The 22,709-nt window shown below is 38.6% G+C and overlaps 1 long non-coding RNA gene across 2 annotated transcripts; it reads left to right on the top strand.

Moving 5' to 3' along the window:
• Window positions 1–9,335: 9,335 nt before the first annotated feature.
• Window positions 9,336–22,490, top strand: LOC114016761 (uncharacterized). Of its 2 annotated transcripts, XR_003561418.2 has the most exons (4): window positions 9,336–9,439; window positions 16,754–16,887; window positions 18,821–19,076; window positions 21,417–22,490. It is a non-coding gene; the product is annotated as an uncharacterized LOC114016761 (long non-coding RNA). The 2 variants fall into 2 exon arrangements; XR_008732000.1 differs by lacking the exon at window positions 21,417–22,490 and having other exon boundaries at window positions 18,821–20,183.
• Window positions 22,491–22,709: the final 219 nt, after the last annotated feature.

Here is a 22,709-nt window from a genome sequence, read left to right as displayed (position 1 = left end):
ATTGTTGGTAGCTATACAGAATCAGACTGGTTTGAGTTGGAAGGGAGCTTAAAGATCACCTAGTTCCAACCCCCCTGCCACGGGCAGGGACACCTCCCCCCAGCCCAGGCTGCTCCCAGCCCCATCCAGCCTGGCCTTGGGCACTGCCAGGGATGGGGCACCCACAGCTGCTCTGGGCAGCCTGGGCCAGCGCCTCACCACCCTCACAGTGAAGAATTTCTTCCTAATAGCTCATCTAAATCTACCCTCTTTCAGCTTAAAGCCATATACGATGAAGTGTGACCTATGTGTGTCCTCTTTGGATCCTCCATGAACTGTTCCGATGTGTTAATGAGTTCTGATAAGTTTATGTGCAAATAAAGAGGTATTCTGGAGGCACAACACTCCCTAATACTCCTATTTGTGCATATTGCTGTCTGCAAAGATATCAGGAACATGATTTTACTTTGTTTCATACACTCTGTTGATACATAAAGCACTGAAACAGAGAAAATTTTATTTTGAAAGAGACCTCTGGAGGACATATGTCCAAACCCTGCTCAAAGTATGTACTTAAGTTGAAATAAGTACATAACTTCTTCCCCTGACACTTAGCATAAAATATTTATGAAAAATAAAATCTTATTTTGGCACCCTCTGATGGCAGTTCCACTTACCCTTGCGTTTTTGTTGAAGAAAATATAATGATACTAAAGGGCTCGCCAAACTGATTTCACACCCTGGGTAGCCATGCTGTTTTGCAGCCATTCGTTTATTGGTCTTTAAGCTGGCAAACTTGGAACAAAATGTCACACAAACAACAGAAGTCCCAACATCTACAATAACCTAGAATTGTACTCTGAAAATTCCATTCCACTTGAAAACAGAGCTTCAAGTCCTTTGGAACAAACGGGGACAATGTTATTTTGCAAGAATCTATTTGTTAGCAAGTTATTTTTATTCATATCAGTAACACCTGTCTTTCTTATTTGTTCAAAGAGAATGCCAGTCTGATCTACTGATCACAGCTTTTGTACGTCCATGGTTTTCAACTTCTAGAATGCAGGAATCCATGCATTAATTAATTTAAAAAAAAAAAAAAAAACAAAAAAACAAAAAAACAAAAAAAAGGATGTGCTTTTGTAGTTCACCTCCTCGAAGCCTAATATAGTAGACGTACAAAATTTTGGCTGCCAAATCTTTTTGTCAAAATGACATTTCTGGAAAAAGTGCTTTGTTGTATCTATTCACTACAGCTTGAACCAGATTCCACTGAGTGTATACCTTACGAGATTCTGACTTGCTTTCTTCCCTAATAAATCTGTCAGAAACAAAACATACACGTGCAAAAAGAGAAATGAAAGATAATGGATTTTTTTTTTTATATAAATAAAAAATTTTTAAAAACCCATCAAAACCCAAACAAATAATTGTTTACCTGTTTCACATAAATTCCAAAGTCATAGAGAAGTAAGCCACAGGAAAATAGCATCATTCTACAGTGTGCCTGCCCACATGTAGTGTACTACTAAAAATCCCTGATATCAACCCAGATTTATAGCTGAGATTCCCAGACCTTGCTCCTTGACACACTCTTCCCAGGGTAATTTTCATTACCAGAGATGCAAAACGAAAGAAATTACTTTTTTGAACAATGGTTGAATAGTATAGTCTAGAAAAAGAAACAACATTAGCTTAAATACATTACCAAAGTATAGGTTATAAAAGGATCAAAAGTAAACCAATTGGTTGAGTGCCAGCCATTGCTAACCAATAAACACGTATGTCAAGACCTGTTCTGTTGGGGGGCATTTTCTTAATGTGTTTCTTCGTAATATTTTAAGAATCTCAGCTTTTGTATTTTAACATTTCTGATCCCTAAATTGGCTGAAAATAACCTAAAACAAATGACAAAGATCATCTATCTGCAGCACATTAGTTCATATCCCCCTCAAAAAAAGGAAAAAAACACCAAGAACATTCTTTAAAATGTTGAGTTGATCCCAATTTTGGGGATTAACTCATTTTTACATGTTTTGGTTTGGCAGTGTCAATTAACTTGCTTGCAAACACTCATGTCAAATTTAATAGAAGCAAGAAGGATATCCTTATGCTCAATGATTTTCTAGTTCAATAAACATTTCTCACCTGCTGGATCTGCTGTCAAGGCATATCATACACTTACTCTCTTTAGATACTACTAATTGTATTTTTGGAATTCCTCACACTTATTTCTGAAATCCAGCATGATGGATAAACATTCCATAGCTGTTTTACTTTAGTCTTAACTCCAGAGATGTTTTTAAGATGCTCTTGAAGTACCAGCAGGTTGCCCTTGGAAGACAAGCACCAACTGAATATTGGTTAAGACTTCTTCTGCCTAATCAAACTTAGTTAGTATCCTGAGACCTTTACTGAGATGAACACATTCCTAGTTAATAATGCAGTGCTATCCATACATTTAAAAAGTTTATTCTGCCATGTCAAGCTCAGCCTGTTTCTAATGCAGTACTTGGGCTATTTCTGTTCTCAGAAGCTTTGCACTCAGAAGTCAAGGAGCTTGAGGTATTTAATCAAATGCAGAATCATTAATATAGGAGTACTACCTCGACAAAAATTAGTTGCTGTGCAAACACAGAGTTAAAAAATACAAAAGATATAGCACTGACAGCAGTACCAAACATACATAAAATTCCAAAATGTATACAAAAACTTTTTACTGAGCTATAACTCAAATACATGATTGCATAGTATCACACTTCAAAAGCCTTAATTTTCTGTCATCCATTAAAGATATGTGGCCCAATATAATATTTGAGATTGTCACTTTTAGATCTGAATTTTACTCTTTCCTATCTCTTCCATTTTACCCTGCTTCATTAACAATGATCCCAAAGCCAATGCTGTCTTTTTACTACCAGGAATTCAAACAGAGCAAACTTAAGCAAAAGCTTAAGAGTAATCTCAATACATATCATTCTTGTCTTCTTTCCACTATCCTCATTAAAAATGCTTGTAACAATCAATAAGCTACTTATTATTGTAAGGCAATTTATTCCTTAATGGTCTCCCTGCTAAATTCTTGCCTCAGGTTGTAAACAAAGAGCTATGGTCCATATATTCACCAGTACAGTTCAACAACACTTCCTAGTGCCTGCATGCACACACTTGCAATATCAAGCCAGACTGTGCACAGTACTCCAAGGATTTCACTCTGCATTGGCAAAGACACATCTCTATCTGTTAAGATCTATGTTTTGTTTTCTGGCATTTATTAGTCATAATGAATGCTGCATATTTCACATAATAAAAGCATTTTTATATTTCATGTAGAATAAATACATTTTGCCAAGTTAGAATACTTTTGGTAAACAACAGGGAGAAATCCTGAATTTTATCAGAACATCACATTATTTCACAGTTTCAGTATTTTAGATTTATCTTTTTTTCCAGTTATAAGTAAGAATTTATTTTTGGGAATTTACATAGGGATATTCAGTACTGATCAAAAACTTACCTGTATGGAGAGTGCAGACACATACAGACACATGAAGACTCTTGTAAATAACAGCATTTTTTTTAAAAGCCTCAGAGTAGGATGACAGTCCTGAAGATGAAGATCCCATCAGGTGTACGTATGTATCTTCTGGAGCTACTAGTGCTACTAAGTACCAGTAACTATCAACTACAGCATTAGGCAAGGACTTAACTGATCTCTTCTTACAAGACAATGATGGCACTACAGGTTAAGCAAGCTCTGAAACAGGTGTCTGTATCAGACTGTGATATGAATATTATAATAATAGTAATAGATTAATGTTTCTCTCAAAAGGCTTGAAAAGAGTTGTCTTTACTTTTTCCACACCACATGGATAACATGACCATCTGGTGTGTAGCAGTGTGGACATGAAGATGTCATATTACTGCCAGCCTTTGAAAATTACTTCACTACAAATGGGTGACTAAAGCACCTATGCCCTTTGGTAGCCTCTCCCAGCAACATAAATATCAATACTTGGAATTCTTAACATCTGAAATCTATCATTGCAGTTCTTGCTCCATTAGCCACATGTAAATTTTAACTCACATCAGAAATATCGTAACAGATTTATTTATTACTTTCTCCTCTTCTCTCTGTCCTGGATTTCACTAGATTTTTTTCAAGTCAATTCCCTTGCCACGGGCAATGCAGGTCCAGTGCAATATAAAATTATTGCAAGCCTGTTTAAAGGTTCTTATCACCTTCTCAGGGCCACAAGCTGCAGGGGACAACTGTCAGGAACAGATTTAATAATTTACAGGATTATGATGACCACATGATACTGATGCTAAATCTGATTTCAGCTGCACTAATGTGTTATAAGTGTGCTTTATCTGTCTTCATGCTTTCTGGACATAGAACTTTTTTTTAAGATTATACTGGGTTAATGCTGACTTTATTTTACACCCCTAGATAATTCTTTTTCAACAACAGAAATAATTAACAACATCTGGAATGCATATTCATTACAAGTTTGCAAGGTTATTTTAGCAAGTAATAGACTGGAAGAAGGATACTCTATACACATTGCAGACCTTTCACTGAATGTTGCCATATTTCATCCATGCATGGCTTTGGATACAGTTTTCCAATACAAAGAACGGTGAGTAGAAATGGAGGCAAAAAACATAATCAGCGTTATGGCAGGAGCTATCAAATCTGGAGGGAATTCTTTGAGGATGCTTCAGCTATTTGATAATGCAGCATTTGGGAAGGCATCAAACCAGCAACTGTCACAGCAGTAAGATTCTACATAAGGCACCAGCCAGAAAACTTCCCTTGTCAGTTATAACATCAGTTTATTCACAGTCCTGCTCTTCATTGGCTTAATATAATAAATATGCAAATTTAGTAGTTGTTAATGACAGCAGTTATTTCCCACTTTTGCTTTAAAACCCAGCAGGAAAGACTTACTGCTATATATGCATCTCTTGTTTAGCAGGCACGTAAGACCCACCAGAAGATTACAAATACTCCGATTTTCCTGAACTTCTTCAGCTGGTTATGAATTTGTTTCTTATAAACGAGTACCAGACCAGTGTCATGGGATTCTTAACATAAGCACAGCAACAGCAGCAAAAATCAGGATCTACTTCTCCCTGCAGGACTCCCTGAGGAACTGTATCTGATGACTCAGACACTTTACTACTTGTTTATAGTGTTTGTATGCATGGAGCTGTGGGAAATGATAAAAGCTGGTACCTGAGGGTAAAGGAAGAAGAATATAGAAAGATGACTGATCAAAGCAAATGTTTCTGCCTGCCTGATTACAAAAGGAACAGAAACAAAAAAAGTTCTGGGTCACTTGCAGCAACACTTACCAAGAGTGGCTGGCTACGTGTTCATCACATGGTAAAGCAGTCTGCCCAAAGAACAAGCCCTAGACTCTATGACCTTTCACACACATATATATGCTCCTAGGTCAAATCCTGTCCACCCCATCTGCAGCAGCCAAAAGTTGTCATTAAACTAACAGATGCAGGTGGTCCCTTTCTACTTCAAAGAAAAAAAATGTCAATGTGAAGTCTGCAGGTAATGCAAAGATCAGAATGGAATGATTCTTCCTACCCTCACACAGAGGCAGAGCTCACTTAGCTGTTATAGGCATACCCTGCCACATGTCAAAAACGCTTTCCAGAAAAATGCAACAGTTAAGAGACTCAGTGAACAGTGAAGCCATTTCCTCATAAGAATTCACGTAGCAGAGGAGGACTGCATGCAGATGCTTAAGAAAAACACAAGGACATTGCAGTGCAGCTAAGGTTCTCCCATTCAAATCTGAATACAACTGCCATGAAAAATGAGATCTCTGTGGCACAAACGGAAAACAAAGACAGCGATGCTACTGCATAGTCATCCAACAAGAATCTCTGCACATTTTTGCTACTATTGGTGTTATGATCAACACAGAACTCCCAATGAATGGACAGAGAAGTGATGAACAGTAGGGTGTTACAGTCTCTCCCACTCTGCAGGGTCTCATTAGCCCCAGGTGGTGGATCTATGCACCCAAATTGACTTACTGTACTGACCAGTAAGCATGTACTGAAGTTGCGTAAAAGAAATTTATCTTGCAGGAATATTTTCCCAGTACACTTCACCACAAAAATATTACAAGATGCAAAGTCTGAAAGGTCTGTCATAGGCAGTAAGCGGTTTGGGAAATCTAAGACATGAAACACAGTTCTCATAGGATAATCAGACCTACTCAGATTTCTGTACAGCTAACAAGCCTTGGGGAAAAGCCTATCAAAAAGTCATTCTTGTAAGAATTTTTTTTTTAATGAAAGGAAATTCCTTGAGGAAGACACCTCATTTTTGTTACTTCATCTTAAAATAAATTTGTAAGAGAATATGAAGTTTCTTGAAGATGAGATTCTTTTTATAAAAACAGGGAAACCCAAGTAAGATTTACATAAACTTGCAAAGCAATCAAAGATTACGGAAATAATGTTAAGAACACATCAAGAGTCTCCTTGACCCTAGATCATTCTGAGAACAGGAGCTGTGAGACAGCCTTCCTTGTAGTATTAAGCATATAAACATTTTTTTGTTACTAACAGGTCTGTGAAACGGATGAAAAGATTTTATAGTATAACTGCTACACAGATGAATAAGAAAATCCGATTTGATATCTTAGTAGACTACAGTACAAAGCAAGACAGTCCATTTTTGTCATAAGGGAAGCTTATGACAAAAGAAAGGCTTATTTCTTTTCATCCCTACTATGCAATCTCCAAAAACACCACTCAGCTGACTACAACTTTGAATTAATATCTGTAATGATAAATAGCTGTTTTGATAAAATGTTTTATAGTAAACTGTAAATCCATTTTCCCTTTTTCTTAGACATCTTAATACTAATTACGACAGAGATGCAATATTTGCATTCCTTTTGGGGCTCTATACTTACTGTTTATATGCAAATATGAAATAGAAGATTAGAGGAGTCACAAAGCTTACTCTTCATTTGAATCCAGCATGTGTCATAAAAAGCAAGGCAGCTGGAAAGGCAAAGGAATATGAGGTAATAGAGATTTACATTGTACAATACATTCAAACAGACAAGAAGTGGATTAAATGTACATTTGGGAAATCTGAGTATTTTATTTTCTTCCCTTTTTCCTTCCACCTCCCCAGAAGCCAGAGTTTGCACCACAAATTCTCCCTTTGCAATTTTTGTTTTCCACTTCCAGTTTAATATTTAGTTCACTATTTACTGTTGAAAAACAAGCAAACAGAGATAACAGAAAGCCTGCTAACCTGTACAGTTCATAGTTTAGAAAACCTAATGTGTGGAAGTGTGTGCACGTGTTAAAAAAAAAAAACCAACAAAAAAACCGAACCAAACCAAAAACCAACCCTATGAAGACCTGAACTACTTTAATAAGAAATAATATGTGACTATTTCTGGTCTACAGCTTTATGATCAAATAATCCATCTAAACAAGGTGTCCACTACCAACAGTGTCAGAATTAAATCAGTATTAGCTATTCCAGAACTGCTTGGAAAAAACTCCTACTGTAAGAAAAGACCAATGTGACAAAGACTGCAGAAATAGTACATCAAAGCTCTTCAGAAGAGACAGCAAAAAGGAATGAGAACCAAATCTCCACTACAACTAATCACAGCAAGAATGAAAAGTCTAAAAACATGGTGTCCAAAGGCTAACAACATGCATACTTGTGAAATGCCACTCACACTTGACTCCAAACACGTGGAAGATAAACCCTACAACAGGATGAAAGTCTAGAGACTTCTTCAGTAAGAATTACCTAAGTAACTATAAAAGCTGAAGAACTTGGAAAACCCACCAAATTTAATTACAATTCCTGGTCTCCATGGTCTACCTAAAGCTTTTTTCTGACAGTAACAGACAAGGGACAGCAGGTCTGCTTCTGTTTATGCCCCATCTTTTAAAGATTGATGCTAGGTAACTATAGAACCAATTTGAAAAGTCACTCTCCAGGTATGAAATCAAGCAAGCCTAGGGTCCAGGCAATGATCCTGAATAGTGCTGTTGACTCAAAAACATAGGAAACGTTCATCAGGAGGCTATGATGCCTGCCCGGAATGTTCTACAGCACAGCTCTCCTTCCCACTGCAGCCAAAAGATCATGTTGGGTGCTCTCACAAGGAAAAGAAAATGACACTTCATTTTCAAACACTAAAGCAACCTTCCCAAGCCCCCAGAGAAACAGGAAAGTGGATTTTCTATGTATAGAAAGTGTGGAAATAAGAAGTGGAGCTGTGTCTCCTACAGAGGAGTTATCCCAGTGTCTCTGATTTAGCATTACAGAAGAAAAAACAGAGGGAAAATTACCCTTTCCTCAGTCTTCATAGGAAGGGAACAACCTTTATCTTCACAGAGGAGAATGAGGACAAAAACAGACACACAGTCCTGGGTTACTGAGAAGGAAGAGCACTGCAAAGGTAGCAGTGATGTACCCAGTAATTGCCCATGACAAAGATGCACAGAACCCCATGACTAATGCTTGAATCTCTGAACGTCCCTACAGCTAACCTTCAAGAAACACGCACTGATCTACCTTCCTTCTTCTGTTTAACCTTTACATCCTCTACTTTCATCAAGCTCATTCATTACCCAAGAGCTTGGCAAAGATTCCTGGTTCTGCTAAAGAAAGCTGTACACATGCACATTCAACACATGCTAGCTCAGAGACATTTTTTTTCCAAGCCCTCACAGCTCTGTGAAAGTCGGGAATGCAAACACCTACACTTCACAAGAGGCGTAGCTATAATGATCCAAAACACTTGCAACCAATGTGTACAAATACACCCCATCAATACTCAATGAGAAAATATGGCCTGTGACTGCCTCTGCTCCCTGAATCATAACGGATGAATTATCCTCCCACATCTAAAAGCAACAGACACTAATATTGTACTCACCATATCTTTTCTAAATGCAATATTTAGTTTCATGTGAGGGTTATCTCCCTATCTGACTTTTCTGCATGCTCACCACAATTTCTTCTTAACTAAAACAGCCATAGTTACCTCGCTGTTCTGCAGTATGCCACTCACTGTTCTGGTTTTGGCTGGGATAGAGTCAATTTTCTTCGCAGCAGCTACTGTTGGGCTATCTTTTTGATTTGGGCTAGAAACATCACACAGGGATGTTTTAGTTATTGCTAAGCAGTGCTTACACTGAGTCAAGGCCTTTTCTGATCCCTGCCACACCAGTTTGGAGGAGGGAACACAGCTGCGACAGCTGACCCCAACTGACCAAAGGGACTTTCCATACCATACGATGTCACACTCAGCGTATAAATCTGTGGAAGAAGGAAGCAGGGGACATTCAGAGTTACGGTGCCTGTCTTCCCAAGTAACCATTACATGTGATGGATCCCTGCTTTCCTGGAGATGGCTGAAGACCTACCTGCCAATGGGAAATGGTGAATGAATTCCTTGTTTTGCTTTATTTGTGTGTGGCTTTTGCTTTGCCTGTTAAACTGTCTTTATCTCAACCCATGAGTTTTCTCGCTTTTACCCTTCCGATTCTCTTCCCCATCCCACTGGGGGGGAAATGAGCAAGCAGCTGTGTAGTATGTAGTTGCCAGCTGGGGTTAAACCGTAACACTCACTAATTAGCACAGGAATGGGGGATGCTTGTTTGTTTGTTTTGGCGCAATGTTTTTTTTATATCACCACTATTAACAGGCACCAGAAAGCTGAACCACACGGGATCTTCTTGTTCCACAGCTATTATGCTGCAGATCACCAGAAAATAACAAGCTATAAAGGATGTTCTAGGCCATTTTACTGCAGACACTGGAGAGTTCTGTTCTCTGACATGTTTTAAGAACTAATTGAGTAACTCCTGGTAGTCTGAACAGAGATTATTTTTCACTTACTTCGTGTTCAGAGGAATTCTGTATTCCTTATTCAAAGACAGAAGCTGTCCAAAACCCTTCATGATGAAAGAAGGTCAGGGTCAGACTTCTCCCAGTATTTCTCCTATAGAATTTCACAGACCAAGTGTATATTTAACTGTATCTGATGCATATTTCACTCACCCCAATGAAGAAACGGGTACACAAAATTGACAACGGGGAAATATTGCTTCCAGGGCTGTGTAAAAAATTATGTGCTTATGTAGTTACATAACTTCCTATTACCAGGTAGCACTCTCTACGTGACTGGGAAGCTAGAGACTTTAGGGTCTTTGTAGACTTTTCCACTTACAAAATCCAACAAATGGCAGTGTCATCAGTCCACTGAGTCACAGACACTGTAAATAAAGCAGGCTTCGCATGATAGCTTGTCATTCCTTTAAGAAATTCTGCTTTGTCAGTATCTTCCATAATACATCGTATGATGTAAAAATACACTATCACAGCTCAGGAATAACAATACGCTCTATTTGTAAGATCTTAATGACAACAGGGTTTAGTGGTTAGAGTGAAGGATTTGGAAACTGTATTCATAAATTCTTTTCTTTGCCCTGCCAATGACTCCCTCTTTATCCACAACATTAGTGGGCTTATTTTCTAATGTTGATCCATATCGTATTAGTTCAACTGAAACATAAAGACCATACTCCTACTGCAGTCCCATCTGTCACACCAGGACAGTTATTCATGTCTGTTTGTCTTTCTCTACTCCATCAATAGTTTAGGACAATTGTATTTACCAGCTTGATGGGGCACTATACAATTATATGAAACCACATATGATATGCAGTCTGCAAGCAGGTAAGATGTAATTGGCTAAAGAATTATGAAGGGCTGTTACCTAAACTTGTATTAAAAATGAAAACTGAATTGAATCCTGTCCCACACCACAAATCAAGTACTTTCTGAGCCTGCAAACTTCAGATATATGGTTGCAAACTTTATTTTAGATTAATTTGACAGGGGAGTGCTGCTGAAGTAAAGCACCAAGGGAGAAATGAATACACTCAAAGACAAAAGAGCATCCAGTCTATAACATGGGCTGGATAGAAAGGAAAAGGACAAAGATTTCTAGCTTAATTTTGAAGAGCTCAGAAGTTTGCAAGGTTTCCAAGCTTTTTGAGGATTTCCATCAATAGCACAAACATAAGTTTAAAAATTAGTAATGACTATAAGTTTCAAAAACTTAATTATGAAGTTAATTCAAGTATTTTGCTGTAGACTTTTGTAAAAAGAAGTGAACCCTTTGCAAATGAACTAATGACATTATCAGAGAAAGCAGAGTACAAAGGGTAACTCTGCTCATCTCCCTGAGGTGATGAAAACTGCACGTGTCCTCCAGGACCTTCTACCTCACTAATTCTCACATCAAGTCACAGGATTTCTCTTTTATGAGTAACTATACTACCTCCCTCAGTGACAAGTGTTGCACATTGAGTAAATACTACCCAAAAAATCATTTAAATTTTAACACCTCCTCCTCTATTAATTCACGAGTTCCTTCCTATTTTGTTCGCAAAGTAAGAGCAAAAGAAGCAAGGCAACTATAAGGGAAATACCGTAAAGGGTTGAGCACTGAAGAGCCCTGTGGCATTTCCCACTGAACAGACAGACATTAAACATCTGGTACCTTTCTCCAAAGCCAAACCGCTGCCCACACTGGGCTGCAGCAGCACACTGGGCGCAGGACACACCGGGCACAGATCAACAGGTTCACTTGTTCCCAGAATACATTCTCCCATGTATAGCTCCATATCCCCTGTGGGGGTCACCTTAGGGCAACACAAGAGCTCAGGCTAGAAGCTCTTTAAAAAAAAAATAAAAATAAAAAACCCCAAGCATATAAATGCCCTGCAGGGCAGAAGCAGTGAGGGGATGGAGGGCCGCACCACCAGCAGGCATGGCGGGTGGTGCCCCTGCAGCACCCGCAGCGGGGAAGGTTCTAGAAGCCTCCGGCTGACCCCCTCGGGGATTCGTGCAGGACCGGCTGCCACCAGGCGCGGGGAACAGCGGTTTGTGAAAGAAACCTGGGCCACCTGTGGAGGGAGCCCAGGGCACCGCCGGCCTCAAACCAGGCCAGTTGGCAGGGAAATGCGGGCACCCCTCTATGCCACCAGGGCAGGCACTGTGGGAGGCTGCTTCAGAAATCTGTGGTAAGCAATTTTTTCTGGAGGTACTTACAGAGCAGCCGCTACAGCCGCCAGGCGCTCGGCCGCCCGCCCGCTCCATCCGGCGGGGCGCGCACGCTAAAGCAGCCGCGCCTGGGCGGGGCGGGGAGTGCTGGGCGCGCAAAATGGCGGCAGGCGCTGTGAAGGGCTGAGGTGTGGAGCAGGTATTCAACCGGGGTTAAAACAAAGTCAAGTTTTAATTTAGAGAACGTTGCTAGAGAAGGGCACCACATGGGAAGAAAGTATAGGAAGACTTTAGATTGATGAATAAGGAAAAGTTTCCACAGAAACCCTGACTGGCAGCCAGCGGTGGTGGCTGGGAGCTGAGGTGACCCCTCAAAGGAGAAAATCCCTCTGCTGCAGAGAGGTGGCATATGGTTTGCGTAGGGAGGGTAGCTTGTCAACAAAGCCTGAAACTTTGATTTTGACTGGAAAAGAGCAAGTGAAGGGTACATGGCCACCTTCAGACACCTGAGGGAAGGCTTGGCTGCCTGAGGGTATCAGGGCTGGAAGGAGCTTCCACCTTCACACTAGCCAAATGCCACCTGTGTCCCTGCAGGAATGCCTCAGCTCACTCAAAATCACTGCTAACAGGCCCTCTGAACACACCGTCCCAGTGTCTGTAACCAGCCACAGGACTGACAGATCTGTATTGCTGTTGCTGCATTCAGATTTCAGCCCTGCTTAATATCTATCTCCATGAGAGTGAGGTGGTCAACAGGTAACCAGGAGGAGATGAAATTCAGGAGGATGACAGCAGACAGGTGAGGGAAACTGGCATTATCATAATGGCCTTTCCTCCTGCACTGCAGAGATAACACTCTCACCCGCTGTTCAGAAAGAAGACCACACTCTGTGTCTGTAATATTACATAGGTAACTGTTTCTTGGCTACCATCAAGAGACTTTTCAGGTACTGATACCCTTGATCCAAAATACCTGTCAAAGATGATGACAGGAAAAACGTTGCAATCAATAACACTTACAGTTTCTCCACTTCCTGTAATAGTGACCTGCTGCAAATTGGAAGGGGGCAAAAAAACCCCAAACGCTACGCTTTTTCCTTGTTCAACCTGGCAATTTACAAAGTTCATCCTTCAGTGCTGCCTCCTGGACACTGCAGATAATCCAGGATGGTAAGACAATTTGCAGATTCAGGTTTTGTTCATGAACTTTCAATTTGCCTTTCACAAGTAAAACCAATAATTGATTGGAACCAAATCCAAAGGCATCTGATTGATACAAAGGGATATAGTGTGTCACAGTTGTCCAGTATTCCAGATCTGCAGAAAACTAAGATATGCATGAAATCAAAAACCAAGCAAATCCATACATTTTAATTGTGTTTTGCCAGTACTTTATCCCACCAACATGTTACAACTGGAAAGTACTGGTGGTTTTCAATGTTGTCGTACAAGTATTGTGCACAGATTTAACACCTACAATAAATATGTCAGTGTCAGACTCTCATTGGTGTTTATTAACCTGTGGACATGAAGATAGTTTGAGAAAAAACAGCCACTCCTAAAAATGCAGAATTTGAATGCAAGGTATGGTGCCTGGCTTAGACTATCCACAATGCTGCAGGTCTTTTTGCTTGTAGAATCATACCTGTTTGTCTGAATTATGCGACATTTCAAAAACTTTGTTATTTGGGAATTCTCAAAGGAAATTCTAATTCTCAGAATTTGCTCCTTGCAAAATTGCACTGTCTGTGTGAACCTTGACTACTTATTAACTGCAGTATTCATAGATGGTTTTTTTTGTTGTTGTTTCCTAGACAACCACTCCAGGTTCCCCCCAGAGCTCTTGCTTTTGTGTTCCCTGATTAAGATGTACATGCTGCCTTTGGCTGATCTTGTTTCTGGGAATAGTATTAATTTTTGTAGGTGTGATACTGATTAACTTTTTATTTTCTTAAACAATATTAATTCCAGTATTTTATAAAGAATGATAGGATTACATGAATTTTAACTTTGCTAAATTATAGCGTAAGCTCCCTAATGTGGAAATTATTCTAGTGATTTTGCTCAAGGCAACTTTTGGTTTACACAACAGACTGATTGAATTCTACAGTTCAGTTTTCCTCAATTTTTATGCAGACAAGCCATAATTAGAACATGCTTATCTTGTCCTGAGGACTCCTAGAGTTCTCTTTTGAGTCACTCAACTATGGCATTTTCTGAGTTTGTAACTCAAGTTGTAACTCAAATAGTTATGTCAAATGCCAGACATGTGGCTCCTCCACTGTGGCTACTACTGCGACTTCTAGTCCCTTACGGAAGTTTTCCTGGCAGTACAAAGGCCATCAAATCTACCATCTTGTCTTGCCTTAGTCTTAGTGTTGCCTTGGTCTTTGGATAGTTAATTAAATTTCACTGGGTGTAAAATCAAATTGGGTGCAAGGGGAGGAGGGGTAGAAACACACATCTGTGTCTAGGTGAACCTGGCTCATTAGCTCCTCTCTTACTGCCTGGAAATGGATCCATTACTTCACTAGCCAGATAATCCTGTACTCAAATGAGTCAAAAATTTGGAAGAGGAACCATGCTTGGAAAAAACGTGAAAGTTATTATCTTAAAGTTCAGGTAGAGTTTAAGTACCTTCCTCCATAGGAAAAAAACTTTAGAATGTGCTTAATGGACTACAAAATCAGGACCCCAAGGGGAGCTAAGATCTGGCCATCAAGTGTAGTATCTCCTATCTTTGCCTACCAGACTTGCATTCCTTTGTTTCTCCAAGCACTTACTATATTAAAATATTAATATACACATTATGTGGCTTTACTAAAAATTAATTATAGATCAAGTTTTTATTAGCAAGAAGCTAGAGTTCTTGATATGATTAAAACATCTTGCGTATTGGACAAGATATATCTGATTTGTATTTCCCAACATTAGAAACTAAACACTTTAAGCCATATTTTCTATAGTATATATCTGTTTTGTATTTTTATAACATGGACTTTTTGTGACATGTTTGAATCTTACAGAATTTACAAGACTGTTGAATGCATCTATTTTACTTGCTGAAAACTTCCCTCAAAATTAAGTAGGCCATTTTGCTTAATATGAAAAGCAAAAAACACTATTTCATGAAGATAAAAATGCAAGAATCTCAAGCAGAAACCATTATATGTGCTTTTCACCAGCACCATAAGAAATAAATAATGGAGCTCATTTTTATAAATCTCTGTCAACAACTAGTACCATGTTAATTGCATTTATAAGGTGACCTGGGGCATACAAAAATATGTATTAAGGGGGAGTGGAACTGTATGATCTTATTTTTATATAGTTCTTCCTGGGGAAAAGCATCCATTTCTCTTAATGAAGCAAAGTCCATTTTGCTTCATGCAGTTTATGAATGCTTTCAAGTATAACTCACTATCTGAATAAAACCTGAATCCTGAAAAGTTTTTTGGAGGGGTTTAATGTATCTTAAATTAGAAAGGTTACTTCAATGGGAGACAATGAAGTCCCACAGTTTTACTGCTTGAATGTAATTCTGGAGCGTAAGGCCTTTTGTAAATATTGGACAAAATGCACAACAGGTTTTCTGTTAGTACGCTGCTTTAATATTTTTTACAATACCCTTTACTGATGCCTTGTTTTCTCCTGTGGCTATTTTTGGGGGAGCATTATACACAATCAGTCAGCTTTATACATTTCAGAATTGCTTCTGATGCCTTTCTTTCACACTAAAAGCCTCTGTAGTACATTACACTGCTTTACAAACGGGAATCTCGTACCGTGTTCCTTATGTACATATGTAAATTGCCTTCATTTATTTATGCCAGTGGCCTCTACGCTCAAATTGTATGACTGCTGAATAAACAACTTTTCTCTCCGAGTTACTTTTTTCATGCCATTCATGTCATGCTGCCGTGCAGCACAGGGTGTATGTAACCACTAAGTGAGGTGTGCTTAACCTTGGAACATGAGTTGGTTCCCAAAACTCCTTGGGAATACCTTGGAAATCCTTTCTGCCAGCTGCCTATTGCAGAAGAAATAAGTTTGCCCAGATTTCACCAGTGAAAATTGGAGTGCCTCTCTTTTCAAGCACAATTTTGTTACAGAAAAGTGAAAGATGTCTTTATTTCCATCTTTCCGCTAATCAACTATTATGAGATCTCTGATGTGCAAACAAGCAAACATCACATAAGCAACAACTGTGGCTCTCCAAATGCTCCCCAGTTGCCATTTCCAATTAAATGTTCCTGGAATGTTCAAGCTTAATCTCAATTGTATTTCAGTTTTCATTAGGTCAAAAGTAGGCTCTTCTCTCCATCCATCAAAATTTGCTGTTTCCTTGAGAATAAGATAGAGAAAACTGGCATATAGGTTCATAATGAACATACTCTTGAAGAGGTGGGGGGTGACCTTATTTTATTAACTTTGGGCTATATTGTCATTTGTTCCATGACTTACCCATACAATGTCTTTTCCCTTTTCCCTCCAAAACAACGCTTCCTCAACTGCCTGTGTCCAGCTGTAGTCTATGGCAGTCTCTCTCCTACTCATTGTCTGTGTTTAAGCACATTTTTGCTTTCTTGCACTAGCACAAAAAGATAGCACCATGCAAACATTTGTTTGATACCAGCTTTCCTTTCAAAGGATACAATAACAACCTTTTCTGTTTCCTTCCAGAACAGGTATCCTTGAGATGCCTTGCCAACTGCTAGACAGCAAGTATGCACTGCTGCTCTGCCAGTGAGCAGGCCAGACAAATTGCTTTCCAAGCTGTGTAATGCAAGCCCGAAACAGAGGAAAATACGAGCAAGGTAAGCACAAACCAGACACCAAAGGGAGAAAAGCATCAGACAATACCCAGTTCCAAAATGATCCACTAGCATCTACATTTGCCAGATACAGAGAAACAAGTCTAAAACACATAAAGAAACATGAAAATAAATTTTGACGCTGGGAAATCTTTTGACACCAGAATAAAGGTAGTCAATTGCATCACACTTTTTTTTGTTTGTTTGCTCCTTTTTTTCTTTAATTGAAAGTGTTTGTAAAGCTCTAACCTACAGGCAAAAGGGAGATAACCAAAAGGAGACAAAAAGAACTCAGAGAGCAGGAGTCACAGCAGCCAAAGAGTCACCTTGGGATATGCCTTGGACAAAGCTGCTCTGGCTTTTTTTTCCTGTGAGGTAGCCTATGGGGAGGAGCTGTAGGCTCAGCCCTTAGTGTTTCCTGTGTACTTGTCATCAGAGAATTGTTCTCAATGTTTCTCAATATATGGTACAGTTAATCTATGGTGGCATTGATCTTAAAATACCATGTACTTCATTACAGCCTCAGCTAACCCACCTTTAATGGGAAAATGATCACTGTTTATCCCTTGTTTATAGGTAATAGAACATAATAGCTTGAACTGTTCAAAGGCTGACCATTTGTTATAATGTCAAACTCGACACCATTTACCTTACTAAAATCCAACAAAAGATATACAGCCACAAAGAAGCATTTTTTTCCCTCTGTTGTCTAGTGCATTGGCAAGACTTTGTAATTTAGATTTACTAAAACTGTGTGCTCCAGTGGAATGCAAAGAACTCCATAAATGCTGAACGCCATTATTATTATCAATGTAAATCAAAAGGTGCAATTCTGATTGAGTAACAGAAGCCAAGATCTCTCAGCAGAGAATGTTACTAGCACCTAAGACTTTAATGGTCATATCAAACCATGTCGGAAGAGCTGCTTTTCTACAGTGCGAAATCCTTTGGTTGAGGAAGATGTTTGTTTTTAAGCAAATGCCTCTCATATAGATGATGCTTTGTGAGTAATAATGTAATGATAGAGATAAAGAAAAGAGAGTCATTCCAACAATCACTAGAAGTTGAAGAGCCCTGAATGTTTAGAACAGTTGTACTGTAGTCTAATATATACAGAAGATAAACTTACTGTTTCAAAAACACAAGCAGGTATGAAGAATTCCTTTAGAAAGAAAGACTTGCTTCCCACCATCCATTTCCATCATAGGTATTTATAGGAAACTAAATCATTTCTGTCACCCCCAAATATTTTAACAAAGGCAGGTAAGGCACACGAGAGACACTACACATACAAACACATAGCCTCAAGGAACTTCTAACTCACTTCTTTGGGAGGAAGAGAAGAATGAAGGAGTCTGTAGAATTCGTGCCTTCCATTTCTACATGAGGGAACTGATGGCAGATCTGCTTCAGAGGGAAAATGTTCTAGTTATCCTTAGCACTGGAAGCAAAAAAGCTGTGACAGGATGTCCCTGAGCTATACTGTTTTAGAGATCAAATTCAGATCTCTTGCCTGGTATTGTATTGGACCATGTAGGGACATGATTATATCACTGACTCCCCTTGTAACCTGGCACAGTTAACACCCTAACTCCCCAAATATAAAAAGAATCAATAACATTTATTTTCTTTCATCTAGAACATGTAATTTATAAACTCTATTCTTAAATATATGATGTTGCGTTAGTGTTAAGGATAGATCTTTTGCATATGTGTGTGATGTGTACACACATGCAGTCACACAAATTGTTTCAGTTTTCCAGTTTCACTGTTGTTTCAGATACTCTATTCTTTGATACGGATATAGAATTGGTGTCTATATGTGAGGGAACCTTCTTGTCAGCTGAATATTACACTGACAATGGGTCAATGCTGGCTTTCGATATCATTTGGTATGTGCATGTTACCTGATTTGTACTTTTCCTTTCTTTTCTAGTTTACACTTTGAAACAACATTAATGTTCACGGAGGAATGTTTTTATGTATCGAAGGATACATCTAAAGGAGGCATCTAAATCTAATGGAAGTACAAGGAAAGCCTCACAGACCTCACAGCATCCCTGACCTTTCCCTCACATCTGTTCTCCTCTTCCTACGCATGCATATATACAGAGTCAAAAGATTTACAAAGCATGAAAACAAATGGAGTCATACAAGTCATTCATACTGGGTCACATCCCTGCTTTGACAAGGTACAATTTAACCTCAGACTGAACCTGATTTTCATAGACCATGGGGAACAGTTATATAACAATGAACAGCTGAAACATAAATAGACAAAGATTTTACAAACCAAAGCAAAGGCAAATTATTAACTTATTTTTAAAAATTACTTTTCACACTAGCTTATCTTGAACTAAATACTATAAAACTACAACCTTAGGAATACCATTTATATGTTAGTTCTCATCTTGAACAGATAACTTATTTGATATTTTATTGATGATCCTTATATTCTAAATAATTTAAAAAGAATGAATCTCAAGGAAGAGCTTCAGCCTTAAGAATATGTCTCTGTAGTACAGCTTTATACTGCTTTAGAACTGCATCTGTATGTGGTCGGCCCTTGCACAGCCAGAGGATTCTCATGTTTGACACTTCTCTGTGGGACACTGTTGCTGTTTCTTTTTCTGAATGTTGCAATTAAGGATTTTTCAAACTGTCCCTGATGACAGCTATAGTCAAATGTACTGAACAGGTTTTTACCTCTCTGAGAAAAAAACTTCTGTATGACAATTGTAAGATGCTATATATTGAAGGCAACCTAAAAAACTAAAAAGATTAGACATCCTCCCTCCTCCTCTTTCACCTCTCTTCCCTTATTCAGATGCTTAAAATTCACTCACATTATGTCTAAATTGAACATTACATTGCTGTTTAGCAATATGTGCAATAAGATGATAATTCATAATACAAAATCCAATACCAGCTTAATGTGGTAATAGAAAACTGCTTTTACACCCTTCATTATATAGACGTGCTATATGCCTTTATAGTGTTAATGTGTGGTGCCATTTTACAGTTATAGACGAATACAAATTCAATAGAGAAGGGTAATCAGAAAGAAGAGAGACTGTTACAGTCTGTGCAGTGCTGAAGACTGACCTTGGTTATTCATGAGGTTTTTATAAAACTCCTCCCTGTAGAAGTCCAATGGCAGGAGGGATCTGATGTGAAATTCAGAGCCAATAAAGAGCACAGGGGAGTTGAGTAATCATTCTTCTCTGTAAGTGTTGGACGTTACGCAGCTTGCAGACTTCTTTTGCCTATAATTTGACTCTCTTACTCATTCTATTTCAGTAAATCAAGAGATGACTCATAGAAAATCAGAATCCAGGCACAACAGAGATACCATATAACGAGTCATTTGTTTTATACTGGGAATGTTGGCAAACTTACATGTATACATGCTGACTTCTCTCCTTAGTACTCAGTTAAGCTTTTGACTGCTGGATAATCTCTTTTTACCTTAATCAATTGCACTGTGACATAAAATTTTAAAATAGGCTGGTTTTCTTATGGTAATAATGCTGTAGAGCTGACTCAAGAACAATTGTCAAGGCTAAAATTGTAATTAAAGATACATGCTTATTGCCCAATTTACTTGTGCTTCTTAAGAACTATTTATTATAGTTTTATTATTGTTAAATAATAATATATAATAAATAAACTATTTATTATAGTTTATTATTATTGTTTAAGGAATGTTTTCAGAGAGATTAAATTAAAACCACCATTTTTGTCTGTGAGGCCTGTTCAAAAGAAGTAACAATTGCATTTCAGTCCTGAATCCAATATTTGAGTTTCCATATCTGATTTAAGCCTAAGCTGCTTTAAGCGAAAAATTAAATTAAAAAAAAAATGCTAAGAAGCATTAAGTAAAAAAAGAAAAGATGAGAGAGCTCAGCTATCACCCAGCTGACATCTCCTAACCTCTATAAAGTGACCACAAGGCTGAAATTGGTTTGGATTTCTTTTGCTGTTGTTTGACTGGTCCTGCTCATATGTAACAGCGGCATTTGTGGGGAGTACACAGAAATGTATGTTAAACAAGAATCCAGAGACACGGTGCAACGTGCTATGTTGTAAAAAGTAAGATTACTCTTGCTTCTGCTATCCAGCATGAGATATATTAGTAAGATATGATATTAGCATTTATATGAGCTTCACAGTGTACAGTACGTGAAAACTCCACATTGCACTGGCCTCCAACCTGACTGATGAGTTTACATAAATGCTAAAGCTAGCCTCTCTCACTGTATGTCATGACATACAAAAGAGATCTTTGTGAAAGACAGCAGATGGGGTAATCTTTTAAGCTGAATATTTCATGTTCATTTCTGAATTCATTGTCCCATTCCCTCAAAAGAAATTGTCCATGCTTCAGCATTTTGTTTGGGGAGGTAATAGTTTTATCTTAGCAGGAGGTGTTTATACTTGTAGGTTCTACACTTATATCAGAACCCATAAAGATTTGTGATTCTACAGTCTTGGACTGGACCCCAAGAATTACGAGTCTCTGTTCTCCCCAGAATTACAGGAGGAAGCACTTAGGATTATAACCTTTGCTTTTGAGCTTGTGTCCCAAGCAGATCTGATGCCCAACTTTTAGAACTGGCTTCAACATTGAAGGTAACTTGCTCTCATCCTCCTTATTTTCATAAGATCAGGAATACATCTCCTATATCTGTCATCAAAACACCCTGTGGTGTTTCTTTGTCTACCTTATGGTGGACACAAATACAACCAACTTCATTCAACTTTTATATGGGCAGAGGCTCCTTTCTTTTGAAGTTGTTATAGAAACAACTTGAGCCTGAATGCAGGCTGAAGGTTTCACAGAATCCTGCTCTAAGCACCGCAGAGTAGCAGAAAGAGAGCTGCCTCCACCCCACTGATCATATTATTACGTATATTAATACCTAAACCACCACTGCCTTCTCTCTTGGCATTTTCTGCTGATCATACACAGACTGAAAGTGGGTCAAGGATATGCTGAAGAATTTTACAAGTCCAATCAATGTCTGAGTCAAAGAAACAGAGTACTGCTGCATAAAGAAGTCATTTGACACAGTAAGTTACAGTTAATATATAAACAAATAAAGTGCCTAAGTGTGGAGCAGAATTTCATGCTTTAGCACAAACAGGCCATGAGCAGAGGGTGAGTTTCTAATTAAGAGAAAATTGCTATGGTAACCAAAGGTGGTCACACATAATTGGGTGTGAAACCACATGAAGCTTCATGACAGAGGTGTCTGCATATATTATCCAGCACATTTTCTGTTTCTTAAATAGAATTCATTGTCAGGTCAGACAATATTTCCATACTTGATGTGCCTCCTTTCTGAGCAACAAAAAAATGCATCTCTGTGGGCTTCAGTGACAGTTTCAGCTCTTAGCATCCTTCCTACAGCCAAGGCAGCAGAAGTCTGGATGCAACTCCTGCATGAGCTAACAAGCAACAGAAGAAAATGACATTTTCATTGTATCTGTATGAAACGCGGGAAGGGGTCTCGGTTCTTTAGATGATATCAGAACAGCCTATGCGCAAAGGCAAACTCAAAGTGAGGATTCTCAGCCCCAACTTATTCTCGATCATGAGCCAAGAACAAAGAGAGGTATTTGACTACATGTTTCAGGGATGAAGGTAACACTGCTTCTCAAAAATGGGACTGTGCACACTGTCTAGCTTCTGGATATCAGACTTGATACTATAGTGTCTTAGTTAAAACAGTTATCATTGAAAGTTGGTATTTTATCACAATTAGTGGGAGAGAGAAAAGTGATAGTCTTGGAGACTGAATTATTCTGTGCAACCAAGACCA

This window comes from Falco cherrug, chromosome 4 (assembly GCF_023634085.1).
Source record: "Falco cherrug isolate bFalChe1 chromosome 4, bFalChe1.pri, whole genome shotgun sequence".
NCBI lineage: Eukaryota > Metazoa > Chordata > Aves > Falconiformes > Falconidae > Falco > Falco cherrug.
The sequence above is the reverse complement of the archived record's forward strand: the minus strand, read 5'-3'. Positions and strand labels throughout refer to the sequence as shown.